General features: G+C 34.8%; 1 protein-coding gene across 1 annotated transcript in view; it reads left to right on the top strand.

Annotated features, from left to right (window-relative positions):
• Positions 1 to 4,048: 4,048 nt before the first annotated feature.
• The window catches only part of Delta (neurogenic locus protein delta), a 453,254-nt gene continuing 434,171 nt past the window's right edge, over positions 4,049 to 23,131 (top strand). The window contains exon 1 of the mRNA XM_072546609.1: positions 4,049 to 4,370. The gene's annotated coding sequence lies outside the window, so the exon portion shown is untranslated. The remainder of the gene's footprint in view (positions 4,371 to 23,131) is intronic.

The following is a 23,131-nucleotide window of genomic DNA, read 5'->3' on the forward strand; positions in this document are numbered from 1 at the left end:
CACCAAGAAATCTTCTGACGTAGGCATTTCCAGCATGATTATTAATATTGAAAGTGGATTCATCACTAAACAGTACACTCTGCCACTGCTCTGCTGTCCAGATTCGATGTTCCTTGGCCCATTTCAAACGGTGCAATCTTTGCTTTTCTGAAAGCAGTGGTTTCTTCCGTGCCTTACATCCTCTGAGTCCAAAACTAAGCAGTCTTTTTCTCACAGTGAAAGTGCACACGCTTACACCTGTAGGTTCAGACCACAGCTTCGTCAATTGGGTGGAATTAAGGCTTCTGTCTGCCAGACTTGTTCTTCTTAACGCAGCGTCATTCCGAACAGAAGTTTTCTTTGGTCGGCCACTACGCGGTCTGTCGTCGATTTTTCCTTGTTCAGCATACTTCTTAATGACTCTAATTACTGTATATTGATTACAGTTTACTGCGGATGCTATTTCGCTATTAGATTTGTCGTTTTTATGGTGAAAAATAATTTCAAACGCTTTTCGTCCGATATTTAGTTTGTTTGGTCTGGGATGACATTTTGACCTTTTTATCAAAAATCAAAGAGCGAATAAATGTGTTAGGGTAACTACAGTGTTTATATAGTCAAAATATGTGGCAAATTTGTCATTAAGATTTAATTTAATAGTACTTTAACGACTTAATAATCACCTCATAATTTTCTCGGATTATGGGAAATTCCTTTAATCAGATTATTTTAATCTTTTCTGTAGAATTTTGAGCTAGTAATTAAAAAAACATTAGTAAGCATACCGATAATGCTAATTACAAGCACAAACTTAAAATGAATTAGCGAAAATATACAAAAAACTTGTGTTAAACCTCAAAAACTATAAGGCGTTTAGGTAATGCAGGACTTTTTAACACCACTGTAATATATTTAAAAATAATAACTGTATTTATATGAAATTATTTTAAAACTAAAAATATCATAAAAATTTAAACAGAGGATTCAATGTTCTTATTAATCGGATGACATTTATGACTTTTAAATTTTGACAATCGTTACGGATCGAATCTTTTAGTGACAGATAGTTTAGATATTCTTTTAATTTTTTTACTTTTCATTTTTTGTCTATATTCTATTAGTTATTGTTCATGCAGTTTTTAATTTAAACCTGCTTAGAGTAAATGTATGACGACTAGAAACGAATGATCGAGAGTAGTGAATCGATGTAAAGAACCGCTATTTCTTGACGCTACCCGTGACGACGCCATCTTGGGGTGCTAGTTCCGTGACGTTCACCTCAGCATATTACTGTAAAGAACAAGTAATACAGCCAGTATAGAAGTTTCGCTTCAAAAATAATTTCAATTACAATGTCAGCTTCTCCTGGGCTCTGCTATTTTTCATATTTCTTAATGCTTCTTAATTTCAATTTTAGGTGAATCTGCTATACGATTATTTTATATATTCGTTCGTTCCATACAGTGTTCTTTGTTTTTCCTCAGGATACTTTAATTTTGAATATGTTATTTTAAGACCTACTTCTATGCATCTGTCAAGTAGCCACGTTTCCTTTTTTCTCTATGCCTCTTTGTGTTTATCCTGATATTTTGTTTCGTATCTATTTTTATATATTGTGTTTCTTCCATCACAACACAATTTTTACGTCTTCGATTTATGTTGACGTGCATGAATGCTGTTTGAGTATAGATTTGTGCCTCTAGATATGATAAATATCGGGAATGAGATAAGAAGATCTAAGAGAAAAAGGTAGAGTAACTTGCTTTAGGATCTCGAAAGGGATATCTGGGGACGGACTTCAAGATTGTGTGTACCGAATTGAAGGGGAAAAAGACACCCTATCTCCTGCCCAAGGAGGAGAAATGTTAAATACGGGAGCTCTTTGTTTAGCATAGACATGAAAGGGTTACTGGTTTTGTAGAAGCAGAACCCCTTACTGAGATGGTAATCGGCGAGGCTGTTGGACGGATAAAGATCCGAAAGGCATCTGGCATAGACTAAGTCTTGCCGGATACAGTACGGCTGACCGCACTAAGATACCCGTAGGTTTTTCCAAAATTGCTAAACGAACTGCTTGAACAACAGCAGTTTTTAACTCAGTTGAAAGACGCCAACGTTGTTCTTATCCCGACAGGTGGGGCGGACGAGAAAGAGGTGCGCTTTGAGCCAATTTGCCTTCTTAGTTCGGTAGCTAAATTGTACAACAGCTTGTGAAAGGCCGCCTTGACCGAGAAGCTGGAAGAAAAGCATGCGCTGAGCGACCGCCAATATGCTTCTAGGGCCAAAAGATCCACCGTACATGCGGTCATAGAAGTGACTTCATCCTGCTAGACGTCAAGAATGCCTTTAACACGACATTATGGGAAAAATCATGTACAGGCTAAGAAAATTGGGCGTTATTGAGTACTTGGTCAACGTGGTTGACAGATACTTTACTGACAGGTCCGTAAGGAAGATACGTGCATCAGGTTGTTGCAGAGTATTCCGCAGGGTTTGGTACTAGGTCCCACCCTGTAGAATATTCTGTACGACGGGGTGCTGAGGCTATAGATGCCAAGGGGATGCACTCTTGTAGATTATGCCGACGATCTTGCACTGGTTGCAAAATCAAGTCAAAAAATGGACATGACTAATGCGGCTAACACAGCTCTGCGTCGTATTAGTAGGTGGATACGACTACTTTGAGAACAGAAAACTGAGGTGGTAGTTCCCAAGGGTAGCCGGGACAAATCCTCTCTTAACTTTATAGTATGTATTTAATTGGAGCGGTGATACCGATCGTTTTGTTGTGTAAAAAGCAGGCGAGGGTATAAGCGAGGAGGATGGATGAAATATAGATGAGGAAGAGAGAGAGAACGATAGATAAGTGGCAGAGGGAATGGGCTAATGATAGCGGAAAGGCAAGGTGGACGAAGGAGCTTATTCTCGATCTGATGCCGTGGTGGGAATGTAAATTCAGGAAACTGGACTACTTCCTGACGCAGTTTCTGACTGGACATGGTAGTTTTGACACTTTCAAATAGGATAGGCAAATCTGCCTCGGCGGACTGTATTTCCGCTCTCGCCCACCTTTTTAACAGCCAGAAATGGGGAAATTAGAGGGGAGACTTCGAGAGGCGAATGAGTTTCAGGCTGGATGAAAGAAACATGGTAAACATAATGATGACATGAGAGAGAGAATGGAGAGAAGTGCACTGTCTGATCTCTGGGTTGATAAAGAAGAATTAGTAGGACGATAGAGGAGGAAATTAAACCAGGAATCTCAAATATTGTTTCTTTTTCTCGATAGTCAAATCCGGTAAGTATCAAATTAGTTTATGGCCTTTCATTCTTTTGGTAATAGACAGTTCTTAAACATTTTTTTTCTGATTTACGGTGATAGGTATGGTTTTTGTTTTTCCTTTTAAGTTTTTCCTGAATAAAATATAGTTATTGTTCTTTTAGGGTGATGGTTAATATATGGATTTTGGTTTTGTTATTAAGCGGTAAGATCACTACTCTGGAACGGTGATCTGACACTACGATGGGGTCTTCTAGCCTAGTGTCATACTCGGCCGGAAGATGCCAGGGTGTATTGCTTCGTGACATTAGATGTCTAAAAAAGATTCCCCCCCCTCGCAGCCTGCCAGAATTCAATGGATTTGGAGTTACTGCCTACTAACCGTCCACCGTTTCGTATTATTGAGATATGTTGGTAGTATATAAAATACTTACAAATGCTTAACCAAAAAAATGGTCTACACAACAAACCCAACGTGGTAAAAGTGTTGCAAGCCTTCAAAGACTCATTTATGAAAAAATATAGTAAACAAACTTCGAACATGTACCACTATAGCCCGCTGACAATTTCTAAATATATGAATGGCTTCTAAGAATAGACTTTTTAAAAATCCCCTTAATATACTTTTACATTTTTTTTAAATGTAAAGGTATAGTGCACCGTTTTAATCAAATTTTGATAAATCCAAACAAATAACGTATAAATTACTGCGCAAGATATTTATATCTTCCTTAGAAGAGGTCGGAACTTGTAGCATCCAATTCGCTAAATATAAATCGTAGAGAATGAGTGCTTTTAACTCCATGTTCTCTAGAAACTACCAGTTACATTAGTTTCCAATATCAGTATTTTTGTAAAACCGAAGGCAGTTACTTTTCTCATGTCCGGTTCAATCAATTATTGGAAGGCATTCGTTAATTTGGTGTTGTTTACTTTGACTTTAATGATGACAGTGAGGAGAGCAATCGGTTGTAAATGAATTGGTACAGGGTGGAAGACGAGTTTCATTCAGTGATTTTCGTATTTTATTTACGTATTGTTCTAATTTGAAAGGTGAAAGTGTTTATTTTTGTGCAATAATTTCTTTGAAACTTATGGATTTCTTGTTATGGCAAGTATTTTGAACTATTTTCTTATAATCCAGAAAACAGCTTACTAAATATAAATAAATTTGACATATTAGTGACACTATACTAACAAAAATATATTTTTGAGTTTCTTCATCACAATGTATCTTCATCTAATTATAATTCATTATAAAATCATCCTTTTTTTTGTTTTTACATTAATTACTTTGTTTATCTAAAATTTGATCATTGTACGGGATCTTTATAGTATAGTGGGGGTTGACAAGTAAATATTTTAATTGTTTTAGTTATATTAATATATATATATATATATATATATATATATATATATATATATATATATATATATATATATATATATATATATATATATATATATATATATGTCCATCATTATCATTCTCAGCTCTCAGCGTATTCTACTGATTACATAGTCGTTTTAGCCTCCCTTACATAGTCGTTTTTCTGCTTTTCTGTGCTTACCTGCCTAATTTCCTTGTGTCATAGTCCCATCTTAAGTTTGGACGTCGTTTTGGCTTCATGACGCCTCTTGGATACCACAGTGTAATTCTAATGGACAATCTGTTATCAGTTCTTCTCGCTAAATGTCCCGGCAACTGACATTCTAAAGATCGGTTTTCTGTCTGATCCATTCTACTCTTTTGCGATTTCTCTTTATTATGCCTAGCATGCATCGCTCCATTGACCTTTGAGTAATTTGAGTTTCGCTTTAATCTTTCCTTTAGTGTCCAAGTTTCGCAGCCGTATATCATGATTGGTAGTATACACTGATCGAATACTTTTTTCCTTTCTGGTGAAGTGGCATCCTGGATTTGAATATAACTGCATTTTTATCAAAGGATGCCCAAGCCAGTTTCATTCTTCTGTTGAATTCTGGGGGTAAGGGCCTAGATTTATGTATTAATTGTCCCAGGTATATATACTCCCCTACTGTCTCAAGTGTAGTATTGTTTATTATTACATCTTGGACATACACTAGCTTGGTGTACATAGTTTTTGTTTTTGTCAAGGTCACTTCTAGGCCAACTTCATTGATAGATACATTTAGATCGGTTATAACTTCTTGTAGTTCTGCAGGATTATTAGCGATCAGACCGATGTCGTCTGCATAGGGCTTTATTCTGTCAGTTCATTTTGCTAAATATGTTTTCTAGGGTTGGCATGAAAAGCTTTGGGAATATTGCGTCTTCTTGTCGGAATCCTCTGGTAGTGGGAAATTCTGGAGTGTTTTCATAAATGTTTATCTTAGCTTTTGCTTTTCTGTATATATTTGCTAAAATCTCTATGTTTGTCAATGCCTTGGTTCTGCAAAGCTTCTATTACTACCTTGGGATATATAGAATCAAAAGCCTTCTCGAAATATATGAAGGTTAAAGCTAGCGATATTTCATATTATTTAGCTCTACTCATTAGTTCTCGAAGCGTATGGATATAATCCAGGGTATCCAGGGTATTCACTTCTGAAGCCAGCTTGCTTTCTTGGCTCTGCAGCATCTAATTCGTTTGTTAATCTGTTGTTAATGACTTTTGTGAATATCTTGTATATGATTGGTAGTAGACTTATAGGTCTGTAGTTTTTGACATCCTCTTTGCTACCTTTCTTATGAATGAGAATTATGTTTTTTGTATTCCAGTGGTCTGGTATGCATCTTGATCTCAGACAGTTCGTAAATATACCTGCTAAGATTTTTAGGTTATTTGATAGCGTATTTAAGCAGTTCCACTGTTATGCCATCTATTCCAGCTGTTTTACGGCTTTTCATTTTTGTAATTGTCGATTCTACTTCTCCCACAAGGACTTCTGGTATATCTTGGTTACTAGTTGATTCTTCAAGTGTTTCAGGGGCTTTCTACAGTTCTCTGTAGAATTTAGTCACGAGTTGTATTATTTCATTTCTATCTATAATTCTGTTGTTTTCGTTTGTTAGAGCCACGACTTGCTTTTTCCCAATGATTAATGCTTTTCCATTTTTTTCCAAGTTTTTTCTATTTTCGATTGCATTTTCTACCAGTCTTTCATTGTAATTCCTTAATATTTTTCCGTATTGTTTACAAAATTCCGTATTGTTTTGTCATTAATTTTTATTCCTTCTAGTTTTAGATCTAGAACAATTTTTGCTCTGATTAGTCTATGGTTGCTGCCTGTTTAAAATTTATTGATTACACTGACATCTTTGATTGTAGCAATCTTGTTGGTTAGAATAAAGTCAACTTTGTTCTTAGTGGTTCCATTTGGTGGTACCAAGTCAATTTTTTGTTTGAGTTTTTCTTGAAGAATGTAGTTGCAATAGGCATCTTTTGGCAGTGTAAAAACTGAACCAGCCTTTCTTATCTTTCATTTCTCTTGCCGGTTCCATACTTTTCCATAACTTGTTCCTTCCCATTTCTCTTTTTTACTTTGGCATTAGTCACCAATTAAATTCTTAAAGTGACTTTTATTGTTATTGAATGCATCAGTTAGGTATGTTACTGTAGAGTTCCTCCATTTCTTGGTCAGTGTGGATAATCGTTGGGGCGTATAGTTGTCTTCTTCTTCTTCTTCTTAGCCTTCTGTCGTCCATGTTTGGACATAGGCCTCTCCCAACTCCTTCCAACGGTCTCTATCCTAAGCAACATATTTCCCATTTGTTCCGGCTCTTCTTTTAATATCATCAACCCATCTCATCTGTGGTCTTTGATATATTTGTATATTGTATTGTATTAAGTTGTACGATTTGTGCATTGTATTTTTTTGAAATTTCAAGGTTAAGCTAGCTACTCTATCCGAGATACTAATTATTTCTAGTACTCTTGTATTCTAGTACGTTTCCATTTCAATTTCGGTTTCCAATCCAAAACCACCTGTTCTGCCTGTTGATGTTCCACGGTAATAGAATATGTTTCCTGGCGCTAATTACAATAGCTCTTCATCTTTCCGTCGTACTTTGCTGATTCTTATGACGTCCCATTTTATATTTTCAGTTTCTTTTTCCAGTTCTACAATTTCGGATTAGTTTGATAGTGAGCGGCAGTTATATATCGCTATATAAAGCGCTGTTTTATTTGGTTAGAGGTTTAGACTTCGCAGATTTTTAGCCTTCCTGGCCTGATCCCGAAAGCTACCGTAGGCCATTTACGCCTACGGAAATTGACGGTAACGATTTTAGTGTGTCTTTCATCTTTCATGTTAAGGGTTGTGAGGCGTACCTTACAATGCTGCCTCAGTGTATTATATGTTGATCAGGGACTACGCGACTTATGTCTTCGTGTACGTAGGAGGTAGGACCCGTTGGCAGAGCTGACTGACTTTTTAGATCAGCTGTGACCCATTCGTCACTATCAGTAAGGCATTTACCGGAGATTTTAGTAGTTTGCTCTTAGCAACAGAAGAACAGCCCCTCCGATGCCTATACCAACATTTAATATATATATATATATATATATATATATATATATATATATATATATATATATATATATATATATGTATATAATGTTAACAGTGGCCTTTTAGGCCCATAGCTTGAAAATCGTTGTCCATTCTTTACGGTCCTTAGTTTTCCTCTCCAATTTCTCACCTTTCTCTTCTCTTCTCTTCTTCAAAACATTTCTCTTTAAGGTTCTCTTTTGCTTCATCTAACCATCTCTTTCTTGGTCGACCGACTCTTCTTTTGTCACCCATCTCTGTTTTTATTAATATTTTTGTATTTTTGATATTCTTTCTTCTTTCATTATTTCTAAATATCCCAAGATTCCGAAAGATTTCCGCAGTTAGTACAATTAAACCTAGAGCTAAGATTAATACTATTACAAGAATTAATATTAAACTCAACAGTCTTCCGGGTTAAGCCGCGTCGATTATCACCTCTGTTACCCCAAGTCACATTCCAATTGAGACAATCATCTGTCAAACTGAAGAAGATATCTCCAGTTTACCTTCCAAAGATGGTGAAATAACTAGTCAAGACATCGCTAGAGTTCTTAGAAACTCAAAGCCTCCTACTCCGAACATTAGCCAATCCAGGAGAAAATTCCAGAAAGAACTTCTTTTAAATCTAAATCTAGTCATTTTTCCCGCCGATATAGGCAATGCCATAGTCATACTAAACACTTCTTTTTACATTAATAAACTCTAAAATGTCATTAATACTCCAGACTACAGACCAACTCCTAATAATCCAACAACCTATGTAGAGAAAACAACAAAAGCGATTATCAATAAAACCTCTCTTCCTGTTGACATAAAACAATCTCTAATTCCTTGCGAAAAGTCTTCCAGAACACCTTGAATATATGGCCTACCCAAAATTCACAAACCCGATATTCCTCTAAGTCTCATTGTTAGTGCATACAACTGCCCTACACAACCATTGGCCAAAACTCTACAACCTCTCGCCGAAAATGCTTCATCTTTCGTCAACAATTTTTTTCATTTCATCGTACTTCTTAAACAATACCCTATCTCACCATCAGACATTGTAGTAAGTTTCGATATCGTTTCACTTTTTACAAATATTCCTATAGAAGAAACTCTAAACATTCTGAAAATTAAATAGAGTAGCCAGCAAGACCATTTCTTCTTCTTCATGTGCTATCTCCTCTAAGAAGGTTGGCAACCATCATGACAATTCGCACTTTCGATACCGCTGCTCTAAAGAGGTCAGCAGAAGTGTAGTTAAACCAAGCTCTCAAACTTTTTGACCGGGAGATGCGTCTTCTTCCGTGACTCCTTCTATCCTGTATTCTTCCTTGCATTATTAATTGCAACAAGTTATAACGCTCGCCCCTCATGACATGTCCCAGATATTGCAGTTTTCTGACTTTAAGGGTATCCACCCAACTTATTCTTAATATCCTTCTGTAGGCCCATAACTCGAAGGCTTCTAATCTGTATGAAACATCTTTCTTTAATGTCCAAGCCTCCAACCCATAAAATAATACGGAGAACACGTAGCATCTCAGAAGTCTTATCTTTAAAGTAATTTAAATGTCCCTGCTGCAGAGTACTTTTTTCAGTTTGTTGAAAGAATTTCTTGCCTGTCCTATTCTTATATCCTATATCTAATAAAGACAATATTACCCACCAACCAAGACTTTCATCTCTTGTCCGATCAATCAAAGACAACATTCCAAATGAAACAACACAGAGTTTATGAAATTCCTTGTGCAGACTGCCCGCGATCATAATATAGGCCAAACAAATCGTAGAATCCAAAATAGGATTTTTCTATTTCATTGCATTTATGTTTGCAATTCCGATTCAATTAATTCTTGTAATAGTATTAATCTTATCTCTAGGTTTAATGTATATATATATATATATATATATATATATATATATATATATATATATATATATATATGAAAATTACTGAGTTCTCGGGAAGAACCGCGTTGAGAATTTAAAACTCGACGTCATATTATAGCAGAATGTTGAGATAACTAAACGAAGACCGAGCTTTTTTCAAAATATACACTTTGTGGACCAAGATAATATTTTCGAAACAAAAATAGTTTACCTGATTGTTAAAGTTGAATTAGTAAGAAAAATAATACGAATATAATATCATGTACTTTTAGTTTTACAGTCATAATGTAATATATATATATATATATATATATATATATATATATATATATATATATATATATATATATATATATAAATTAGCCAAGGCACAGTTGAATTAAAGGACGATATTAAAACAGTAGACAGTTTCCAATATCTAGGAGATGCATTTATCACGGATGGAACAGAAAAAGAAGAAGTTTAAAAAGAATTCAGCTCTATAAAACTATTATCAGACCATTAGTATGTTATGGATGCGAGAAATGGGTAGTTACAGAAAATACAAAAAGAAAGCTGAAAGTGTTTGAAAGAAAATTCATAAAGAAGATATTTGGACTTATTAATGAAAATGGAGTATGGAGATCCAGGTACAATGATGAGCTCTACCAACTGCTCAAAAAGGCACTGATCTCAGAATTCGTTCAACTTCAGAGACTTCGATTGGCTGGTCATATTATAGCTGGATGTTCAGATAACTAAACGAAGACCGATCTTTTTTCAAAATATACACTTTGTGGACCAAGATAATATTTTCGAAACAAAAATAGTTTACCTGATTGTTAAAGTCAAATTAGTAAGAAAAATAATACGAATATAATATCATGTACTTTGAGTTTTACCGTCATAATGTAATTTCTCAAATTGTTATATCAAAACATTTCAACTATTTTTACCTGTTTGAAGGTTTGTGAGCGTGGTTTAAAATATTTCTCGGCCAGACTATGTGATCTATTAATAAGAACATACTTAAGAAAATAATTCTTTTGTCTAGAGTGATTAGGCATTTTGTAAACAATTGTGTAATATTTGGCTATTCAATGCAATAGCTGATACAAGGCTAGCTCTGATATTAGGTATACAAATATATAATTTGTAAAGACACAGAAACTATTTTATAAAAATACAGAGAGCGCACCAAAAATACGATTTTTCAATACACACAATATAGCAATGAGATACTTGAATCATTCCTAAATTAACTAGGCGATGAAGTTGTTTATTGACGATCAACAAGGTAGTAAAACAGTATATATGATCAAAAAAACACTTTAAGATCTTGGACAGTTTTTGGATGATATAATAAGTAGGAAGATGAACTAATACAGTATAGCCCAAAATAAACAGTACTGAACTTGTAATTATTTAATTGTTTTAAAAAATATATATTATTGACACTTATAACATGTTCTAAATGAGCTCCTCCTCTCTCGAGACGGACTTCATACCGATATTCCAGATTTCTCGTAATGTTATGGAATAAAGGTTGTCTCAAGTCAGCGAAGAAGGCTCTAACGGCATCCTTTAACTCATTGATGGTTTGTGGTGCCCGTTTAAAAACGGCAGTTTTAACCATGCCCCAAATGTATGCGTCTGGAGATGTTAAGTCTGGAGACTGCACATTCTAGGGGAAGTCAATAAATCGTGAAATGAATTTGTTTGGAAAATGTCTTTGGAAATGATTTTCATACTGTAATGCAAGAATTCTGGTACAATATTCCACTCTACTGTGATAATCCCTGAGATGTAATTGTTGATGTACCTGAATAATATACGAAAATGCACACAGCTCCTTCAGGATTCTTTGCAAGGAAATTCGTTTTAAGCCAAGATGCAACGCTGTTCTTGTCTGGCTGGCTTTCGGATTTTCCAAGATTCGCTCTAAAACACGTTCATGGTTATCGTTGTTGTTAACTGTCCTGGGACGCCCTGAGTTTCCTTTTCGTTGGCACAATACATTACCCGTATTTCTAAACTTCAAACAACCTTCAAAATTACAGCATTATTTGGAGAACGTTTATTAAACCGTTGTGTGGGTTGATCACACACGTATTGCAGACTTGCACTATTACGTCGGCCGATTCGTATGAGCGAAAATAATGCTCCACAAGAAACACTTTCTCTTCTGTACTTAACACCATTTTTAACAATTAGGCCTTAAGAATTAATGGTTTAAGGATTACTTGACAGGTCTATACTAGTTAATTTGAATATGACAGCGCCCACAAAGAAATATCTATGTTTTAGTTTCAGTACTGTTTATTTTGGGCAATACTGTATGAACATATACAGGAGGTTTGCCGAACTGCAAAGTACCCTCGATAACATCTGGAAAATGATAGCATCTTACTAATGAGAGACTTCAATGCTCGATTTGGGAATAATGCTATAATCATTATCATCATCAACAGCTATTCCATCCATCGTCGGATGTAAGCTTCCCTTAGACAGGTCTATTCATTTTTGTTCGTTTTTTTTGCATCCATTTGTGACCAGCCGTTCATTTGATGTCATCAGTCGGTCTGGTTTGAGGTCTGCCTCTACTCTCTTATTTGCTCTTGGTCGCCATTCAACAATTCGTTTTGTCCAATGGTTTCCTTCATTCTTCCCATGTGTCTTGCCCAGTTCCATTTTAGCATAGCAGTCTTTTGGATTACATCTGCTACTATTGATCTTCTTCGTATTTCTGCATTAGATATTCGATCGCTAAGCGTAATGTTAAGCATTTTCCGTTCCATAGCTGTTTGAGTCACTTGAAGTTTGTGGACTATGTTGTTGTTAAAAGACCATGTTTCAATTCCATATGTAAGGACCGGCAATAAATACTGGCGAAAGTTTTTTTCCTTTAAAGTATTTGGCAAGTTTGATTTAAAGACTGTTAGTAATCTTCCAAATGCTGCCCATGCTAAGGAACATCTTCTATTTAAACCAGTCTTTACGTTCAGCTTTGACAGTTTGATTTTTTGACCTACATATACATACGATTCCATTTTTTCTATATTATTATTGTCGAGATATATCCTCAGTTATATCTAGAGGTTCATTTGTTAGACATTTAGTTTTTGCTGCATTTATTTTTAGTCCTACTTCTTTTGATTTTGTATTTACGTCTAATAGCATTTCCTGCAATTCTTCTCTGTCTTTTGCTATTAACGGAACATCATCAGCAAATCTCAGGGGGTTCAGTTTTTCGCCGTCTATCGTCCCTCCTTTATTTTATTATCCTATTCTAACGTTCGACCCATATCTTCTAGGGCTAAAATGAAAAGCTTGGGTGAGATATAATCACCTTGTCTAATGCCTCTTTTTAGATTTATTTTTTCTGTTTTTTCTTCTGTTTTTACTTGCGATGTTGCTTTTTCGTAGATATACTTAATGATTTTAGAATATCGGTCATTAATTCTATTGTTGCTTAAAGCATTGGAAAGTTAGGAAAGACATAAGGAACTTTAACACTAGAGAAACAGCTAATACCATAGAACAAAACAAAAACCTGAAAATTCTATAACGAAAGTTGAATACAGGAACGGGGAATATTAAGAAGTTAAAAATAAATAAGGACATGTCATACATGGACAATAAGAAATCCTGAAAATCATCGAAGAGAACTACAGAACATTATATAGTCGAGATGTTCACATTATATAGACGAAATCCCAGCAATACAAAATTAAGGATCAGAAGAATTTCCAGACACAACCGAAGAGGAAATTAAATCAGCGTTAAAAGGTATAAAGAACAACAAAACACCTGGAGAAGTTGGCATTGTAAGTGAAATGCTGAGGCAAATGCGTCATAAAATCTTTAAAAACTCTTTATAATGCCTGCCTCTTTTGGCATGTTAGACTTAGAGATGAAAACTATGTGGGACGAAGGATAGAGCTGTTAAAAGTTGATGTAAAATGAGGAGAGGAAAACCGAGGAGAAGATGGAAGGACTGTGTGGCAGAGAATTTGAGAGAGAAAGGTTTAAGTGAACATGACCCGATTGACAGAAATGAGTGGCGACGAAGAGTAACGAACAACGACCCCTGAAAAGGGAAAAGCTGAAGAAAAAGAAGAAGGTTAAACCTGCCTAAAATGGAATAGTGACATTATTGTAATATTGCAAAAAAAATGAGTTGTAACAGAAATTGGAAACTACAGACCTATCACCTTGTTATTTCGTTTATACATATAAGCTCTTTATGAGAATAATTACTAACAGACTGGGACCTAAGTTAGATTTTCACCAATCACTAGAGCAAGCCGGATTTAGAAGTGGCTTTGGAATGAATGACCATCTACAAGGAATAAAATCCTTTATAGAGAAAGTTATAGAATATATCAAGCCATTGATATTAACGTTTGTAGACTTTGAGAAAGCATTTGACTCAATCCAAAATAGCTCCATGTTGGAGGCTCTTACAGAATACAGTATTGATCATAGGCATACAACTCTTCTTCGAAATATATATTATAGCGCAAAGCTGCAGTGAGAATGTACTATGACGACACAAACACATTTCACATTGTATTAGACAAGGAGACATGATCTCTCCTAAACTATTCACGGCTTTATTACAGAGTGCTATGAGAAACAATAATAGGGAAAATATTGGAGTCAACATAAATGGGAAGTTTCTGAACAATTTGAGGTTTGCAGACTTACTCTACCAGGTCTGCTTATTGCAGACCTGGTAGATCATGCCTGTCAACTTCTTTAAGAACTTCAGAGCTCTTATCCACGGGTTGGACTTATAATTAAGTTTTCCAAAACACAATACATAACCAACTTTGTACTGGCCAAAAACATTTCAAACAACTGGATTCAAGGTGCTCAAGATCGGATGGAATGGAATGATGATGATGAATTATCTTTACCAACAGCTTAAGACTAATAACAGGCTAATGAATCAATAGTTTTCTAATTTATATTTATTTCCCTTTGTAAATATCAGTATTATAAGTGTATTCAGCCAATCTGTCGGTACATCACTTATTTCTAAACAAATAATAATATTACTATCTCGGGCATTAATGGGTTGCATAGGGCTTGTAGTTTCAAAAAATCTATTGATTTTTTTATTTTATATAAAAGTATAGTAATTCAAGAGCACACAAAATTTGATGTAAATTCGAGCAATATTATTCGAGTCATAGAGATTTGAATACCGCGCGGTCGGTACGAGCGCTCTCAGTTTAAAAAAAACTTTGTTTTTGCGGTAGGCAAGATTTCTCGAGAAGGAATCGATTGATTTCGCTGAAACTTAGAAGAGTTCATCTTTATAGTATTGTTTTGTGATTGAAACAAAAAATAAAGTTTAAAGGTTTAACCCATTAACGCCGAGAAAAAAAAATTCTTAAAATTTTAGAAATTTACAATAATAATGACTAAAATAAGACCCTACAACATACTTTTGACCATATTTTTTTATTAGGATCAACAAGATGCTTTAAAATAGCTGTTCCCATATGGGCTCGTTAGGCGCAACCTATATTATACACAAAAAAAAATTATTTTTATAAAAATTAACTATTGATTATGAAACATTCGAAAACAATCTATACAAAGTCCAATATTGCATTTGCAGCACATTGTTCGTCCCCTACTATTGCAATTGTCACCCCCACATCTTCGCCTTTTACCTTCGGGGACTGTAATAATGTAATGATGCATTCCATCATATCTAATATCATTGCTAACTCGAAAATCACTCGCTGCTGCTTTCGGTGCTCGTCCAGTAGCTTTCGGTTGTACCCTGTATCTTGTTAAATACGTCTGAAATAAAGAAAAGAAACACAAGAGTACTACTGAATAGCTTCCTTCTACCTGTTTATTTACCTGGTAAATACTTCGTCTAAAATCTAGTTGACTAATTTTTCGGCCACTTTTTCTGTACAAAATCCATGCATTCTGTAATGCAGCATCAATTAGATAAGTAAATATGGGCCAGTACCATTTCTTTGATCTAATACCAATGCGATAACTACAATCAGATAAAAATTTATATTCTAAAGACAGACAAAGAGACAAACTTACCAAGATATGTTGTTGTCCATTTGGTCAGTTCCACCCATATTTTTATTGTATTCCGCTATAAGATTAGGCCTTGGTATGGGAAGTATTTTCTTTTCTTTTCTGTTAAACCTGTCTACTGCCTTCACTGGCTCAATACCATAACTCGTACTAGCAAGGGTGACAACATTATTGTCCATCTATCTAACATACACTATTCCCGTTTCCCTGTCTAAAATGTATGAAAAGTATCCTCTTCTTTGTTTTTCAACCTCCTTTTTTGAAGGAAGAGGGCAGTCCTTTGGCAAGCGGTTTTCCCTTATAGTGCTGGTTCCAGTATAACCATTAGCTTTTAGAGTACATAATAAATTTGGATTTGTAAACAAGTTATCGAAAAAAAAATTGTACGGAAAGTTTCCTTTTTCCTTTAGTTCCTCAATCATTTGCAGAAGAGGAGCCGTTGGTTTTCCAAAAATTGATTCATAATTAGAATTTGATCTGGGATTTTTTCCTTGGTATACTTCAAAATTCACCAAGTAACCATTCGGAGTATTCAACGACCAAACTTTGTATCCAAATCTTACTGGTTTGCCACGTATGAATTGTTTACATCCATGGCGACCAAAATACCGAATCATCGATTCATCGTAGGAAAGATTTGGTTCAGGTATAAAGTGTTTAAGAAAACTTGATTTTAAGTGGTCTGTAATTAGCCGAAGCTTGTACATTTTATCAGAGGTGTTTACATTGTTATTATCAGCAAAATGAATAAATCTGCATATTTGCAAGAATCTATCACGGCGCATGGCTTCTGATATCATAATATTTTTCATATCATCTGAGTTTTCCCAATAACTTCTTTTCGATGGCAAAACATTAATTCCACTGAGGATCAGAATACCAATAAAAACTTTTAATTCTTCTATGGTCAGATTAAGGATTAGGACAATTTTGAAATAAAGCATAGTTTACCGTTTCATGTAAAATTATTTGAAGCAAATCGTCGGAGAAAAAACATTCAAATATCTCTGAACAGCTCAACGATTGGTATTTAGAGTAGTCCCCTGGTGGAAATGTACGACTACCGGTTTGCAAATCTCCTTCAACAAAATTGGTGACTGCTGGTTTGATGGCTATATTCAGTGAATAACTGTCCTTATTTGGAACATGTACATGAGTTGATGCAGATAAAATATCAATATTATCAAGGTTGAGTCCCAGTCTGTCTTTGTTCGCAAATACAATCTCAGCTGGAGCACTCAGTTGTCCTGCCGACAAATTGTCTGCTAAACCACTCTCATCTTCACCTGCAGAGTCTTCATCAGTTAAGATGTTACTATCAGGAGGCTCAATATATATATCTACGGCATTTCCTTCATCATAAGCTATATCTAGAGCTTCTTGAAGCGTAATTCCCCTAAAATAAAACACATTATTCTTAAATGGCATTAACGCCTAACGAGCCCATATGGGCACACCTATGTTTAGAGGCAAATGTTATAGCCATAATAATTTAGACAAAAACAGTTTTTACATACTAACATTCCTTCACATGTTATTGATAATATACGTATAAATGCAATTAACTAGATAATATTTTCAGAGTTAAATAATACTTACACAAATTTGATGTCTATATTTTCACGAATATTACTATCACATGTATTTAAATATCCAAAACAAACGAAACCTTTTACCACTGGTTCGCACAAACTCTCCTAGGTATGTATCGACATGTACTAAACGTGTCTGACCACTCAAACCGCTTCGGAGTCCCCACTACAAAAAATTCTTCACGTTTTAAAAACCTCCTTCTAACTAGCCCATATGGTACCGTTAGGCGCTAATGGGTTAAAATAAGTTTGAATGAATTTTCGTCTCATATTTTTTAGCATTTTTTCGATTCTTATCGTTTTTAAAACATTATTTTCGTATAAAACAAGAACGAATTCACCGATTGAAAATCCCTTCGTTCAAATATGAAACAGTAGTATAGATATGAACTGTGCAAAGTTTCAGCAAAATCGGTAGATTAGTTCTCGAGAAATCCTGCCTACCGCACGGAAAAACAAAGTTTGGAGAAAAACGTTTTTGAAATTTTGAAACTGAGAGCGCACGAACCGACCGCGCGGTATTCAAATCTCTATAACTCCGGTAATATTGCTCGAATTTACTTCAAATTTGGTATGAATACTCTTGAAGCACTATACTTTCATAAATAAATTGATTTTCTGAAAATACAAGACCTATGTAACCCCATGTAGGAAATCCACTGAATCCATACGAATCTGGAAAACCTGAGAAATCACAAAATAGAAAAGGGCAAATGTGTTAACAACGATGTACCTGCATAAGTTTTTTTCTAATTAAGGAAGAGTTGATTTGTATTTAAACTTAAATGTGTATTTCAACAAATTCTGTAATTTTGCAATATAATTTCGAGGCTATAAACTTTTTTTTTATTTAAACAAAAATGACTCTGCATCAACTACTAAGAGTTATTAGCAGGGGGTACAAACACAAATTACAAGTATTCAATTTCTTACAATGTATATATAACTTAAATATATTCTATTAAATACTGTAAAATTTAATGTCTTTCAAATATTTCAGCACTTGGTTGAACTGGCAGCTTAGTGGATCCTTCATGTTGGTAGAGAGGTTATTTTTTCTTCTTTCTTGGGTGTATGTTTTGCATTCTAACAGAATATGTTTCAAAGTGATTTGTGTCTTGCAGTTGTGGCAGAAAGGGATGGCTTCTTTATTTATTAAGTGAATATGGGTTGGTGTAGTATGTCCTAATCGTAGTCGAGTTATTATCACTTGTTCACAACGTTTGAGTGGGAGTGGTAAGGTGGTGCCGACAGTTTCTATACCGTCTTTTAATTTGTTGGATGTGGAATTCCAGTTACACTGCCATAAGTTGGTAATATGTTTTTTAATTGAGGTTTTATGGTCGTTTCTTGTTAGCATGTGTGATACAGGGATGCTTTCATCTAGTGCAGCTTCATTCGCAAGTTGGTCCACTGGTCGTTTCCCTTGATTCCCACGTGTGATGGCACCCATAAAAAAGTTATTTCTGTTTTTTGTTGATAGTAGTATGAGTTCATTTTTTATTAGCATTATAATTTCATTTGATGGATACAATTGCTGTAAAGCTTTTAGTGGACTTAATGAGTCAGATATTATAATATAATGAGGTGCGGATTTTCTTCTGCAAACTTTCAGTGCCTCTAAAATAACCAGTGCTTCTCCAGTAAATATGCTACAACTCGGAGGGAGTCGTATTTTAAAATGGTCTGCTCCATGTATGTAAGCCGCTGCTAGCCCTGATTGAGTTTTTGATGCATCAGTGTAGATATGTTCAGAATTTGGATATAGGGATACTATTTCATGGTATGATTGATGTATTACTGTTGGGATAGCGAGTAAGAGATGTATTTACAATTGGTGGACTAGTTGACCAAGAGGGAAAGTTTTGGGTTGGATTTATGATGGCACTAAACTGCTCACAGTCGTAACCACTGAATTTGATTCTTTCATGAAAAGGGAGTGTATTCATAGGTTTATTTTTGTAATTACTGATACATTTAGGTTTTAAGATATTTGAATGCATGGGATTTTGATGATTTGATGATACACGAGTTGCATAATTTAGTGGCAATTGTTGCCTTCGTAAGTGTAAAGGTAAAGCTATAAACTTTGTTTACAATGCCTATATCGAATATTAAATGTCGATATAACGTAAACAGCTAATTGTTTTTCGAAACGTTAGATAAATACAAATTAATTGGTTTGTAAATAAAAAATTATTATGTCTGGGACTTTTTTGTCCATCTGTATACACTCCCTTAGATTTCTGGGTCACTCGTATATGTGTTAAAATTACATCAAGTTCATGTCTTCTGCCAAAACATATTTCCGTGTGATAAATCCAAATTTATTACTATTATTCAGGAGAATGTTGACACACGACAAAAATAAAGGGTTATTTTTAACTATTCGAGTAAATTCTTTAGGTGTGAATCTGGATTTATTAGGCGAGTGACGAAGAGGATATTGAGAACTAGATATTTGTGTAGATGTTAACGCTGTGATGCTACAAAGTATGCAGACTATTGTTAAGTTGTTTTGTTATGAAACGAGAATAAACTATTTGTTTTGAACATTTATTTACACAATCTGTCTACATTGACAATAAGTGTTTCTGACGACCCTCAGTTTACTTAATTTATAAACTAGATCAACCTTTTAAAATGTTTTAACATTTAAACATTAAAATAACATTCTAACAGCCTAATTAAAACTAAAACCTAGTAGTAAGTCAGAAGGTTTGAACCTCTTGAGTCTTTTACTTTCTTCTAGCAAGTTTATTAGATTACTTGCTAGTTTGTTTGGGTGTGATTTTATTCGTTCGCGATAGAATACTTCCCGAACATTTTGATCACTTCTTTAACACTCTACCCTAGGGAATACTAACCCTAATCTCGTAATACCTAACTCGTATAGTAGGAGGTCGTTCTGCCATGTCAATCTGTGGTCCAGATACATCTCTGGGTATTTAGATATTCAGCGTAGTCGGAGTGCTGAAGCTGAAGTCCATTAAGTGTTACTGGTGGACAGTTATCTCGTTTCATAGTAAACGTTAGATGCACGTAATAAACGTAGTAAACGTAATAAGCATCTAGATGCAGCTTCAGTCCTGGTATTTGATGCCCTAATAACAATGTCACCAGCATAAGTTGCATATGTTGTTTGCCTGTTGTTGTCTTTTCCTTGATTTACGTTATGTTGCGATTTGTTGTTTAACAATTAGATGTGTTTTATATTTTATGGATGTAGTGAATTGTTAGGGGGTGGCTACCCATGCAGGGCTGTACACTTTTTGTAAAGTTGACGACTACTCTATCTAAGCCTTCCCTTGTTTTTAGCAGAATTTCCAAGTTAACTCTTTTACTTAATTTTTCTTTAAAGTACTCTCAATCTGTATTGGGTCCAATTTACGTTGGACTCTTAACTGGTTAACTTTCTTATTGACAGATAACAGAGAAAAATAAATACATCGTAAATTAAAAAAAAACAAGCAATTAAATGAGGAATATTATACTTCATTTGTGATTGAGTGAGATAGAAAGAGAGCGTTATAAATTAACTTCATTATGTATACAAAACGCTTTAAAAGTGAAAAAAAAATTTCTAGTCTTAAGTTTCTATAAAAGAAAATAGATAGAATGAAAAAGGACAAAAGACGAAATAATATAATACTACATGGAGTAGAAATAGATACAGAAGACCAAAATGTAATAAAAGAAAATGTCCAAGATTTCTTAAGCAAAGTGAATGAATAATTTCTTAAGCACAGATGAATGATTTTTCTTAAGCATAGATGAATTAGGATTTCCCCCGATAGTTGCGGTTACCGAGCATTGGCTTGAAGCTAACGAGCCTTTTTTGTAGAAAAATATACCATAATTGGTAGGTATGATCGTCCAAGTTCAGCTCATGGTGGCACCCTAATTCTTTCTACAAATAATGATTTCTTTCCTATAACAAAATATGCCTTTCTATTGAATAAATCCCTCTTTGAGTTTTCATTGGTTTATAACAAGAATCTTAATCTATATATTCTTTGCATTTATAGATCACATGATTCTTCCACGGGACTATTTTTTCAGAACCTGCTAAATTTGTTAGACGACCTGCCCAATAAAAGCAGAAAAATTCTATGCGGTGACTTGAATAATAATTACGCTGTTGCTTGTGCTACCCAATTATCCTTGGTCAATATATTCAAATCGTATGGTTTTACAATGCACGTTAATTCTTCTACAAGAATTACTAAAGCAACATCTACCATAATTGACTATATTGTCTCAGATTTCTCTGAGACAATGCAAAAGCATGAAGAAGTTTAACACTCTTAACAGACCATCCTCGAAAACCCAACGTTCCAAAATTTGTGCTTGACTTCTGGGAGGCACTTTCCCTCTGTGGTTGTGGACTATAATTTCAGTAATTTTTTAGATATGCTTGTCTGTTAGGCAGACATAAGGTATTTAATTTATAATAAGGTATTTTCTTTAATTACAATTAAGTCAAAAGATCACAAACCCTGGACTACCAAAGGTATACGCATATCAGCCAAGAATATGCATTCACTACCGTACATCAAGAAATTTACTAACAACGTCTTTGTCACTGAATATATCTATAAGTACAGAGGAATCTATTTAAAACTTATCAAAACAGCTAAAAAAATGTACTATCAAAATCGTCTTACTTGAGAAATAGCAAACAACTAGTTAAAGGAAATGATACTGACTCTCGCCACAAAATCATTGTATGATTTTGTGGCGAGTAATCATAGTAACAGCCAGATCAGTATGGTTGACTCTGTAAAATTTCTAGGTATTTTTATAGACAGCAACCTGAAATGGCCCCTTCTTATCGATTTATTAGGTAAGCAACTACCCTCAGCCTGATATGCAATAAGATCTGTTTCGAAGGAAATGAATTTAGCATCTTCCAAAATAACATATTTTTCTTGGTTCGAGTCTCATCTTCAATATGGTCTTCCTTTTTGGGGTTCTAGTACAGCTGCCCAACCTGATGTTATTTTTAAATTACAAAAAAATAAAATACGGTATCTTTTTGGCCTCAGTAGATTAACACATTGCAGAAGATACTTCAAACATCACGGGATTTTAACTCTTTCCTCTTTATATATTTTAGAAACTGTTTGCTTAATTCGTAAACATCTACATGTTTTTCCAGCAAGACCTAATCATGACTTCTCCACCAAAAATTCAACCTTTGATACAAGAACAAGATGGAAACGACCTATCAATAGAATAAATGAAAATAGACTAACTAAATAAATACTAAATTACAAATCGAAAGGAAGATAAAATATAGGGCGTCCCTGGAGAAGATGGAGCCAAGTTTACTGCCAGACAGGCAACAAATGCTTCTTCTTCTTCTTCTTTTTATATAAACATGACTCTGTCTGTTTTTCAATGAGCCTCCAGTAAGTTGTCGTTCCATCGTTTTCGTGGTCTTCATACTGATCGTCTTCCTCGTTCTTATACTACTCTTCTATTTCTTACCCAGTTTTTGATGTTCTCCACCTTGCACCTACGTCGTATATCTGTACTTCTAGCTCTGTCCCATAGTGTCTTACCAAGTGTTTTCATCTCTGCTGTTTCTAACATCCTTTTTGTCCTCTCTGTGTCAGGTTTTGTTTCTGCCGCATATGTCATTATTGACAACAAATGAGAGCACTAAGGGATAGGCTCAATTGTTTTAGTAAATTAGGTTAACACGTTCAGCCCCGGGTGGCATCAATATGATGCCTCACTAAATAGTACGCTTAAGACAGTGAGGCATCACTCTAATGCCACACTACAGTTTTGTATTCGGGACACCGTGGCATCAACTGTG

Source organism: Diabrotica undecimpunctata, chromosome 10, assembly GCF_040954645.1.
Source record: "Diabrotica undecimpunctata isolate CICGRU chromosome 10, icDiaUnde3, whole genome shotgun sequence".
NCBI classification, from domain to species: Eukaryota; Metazoa; Arthropoda; class Insecta; order Coleoptera; family Chrysomelidae; genus Diabrotica; species Diabrotica undecimpunctata.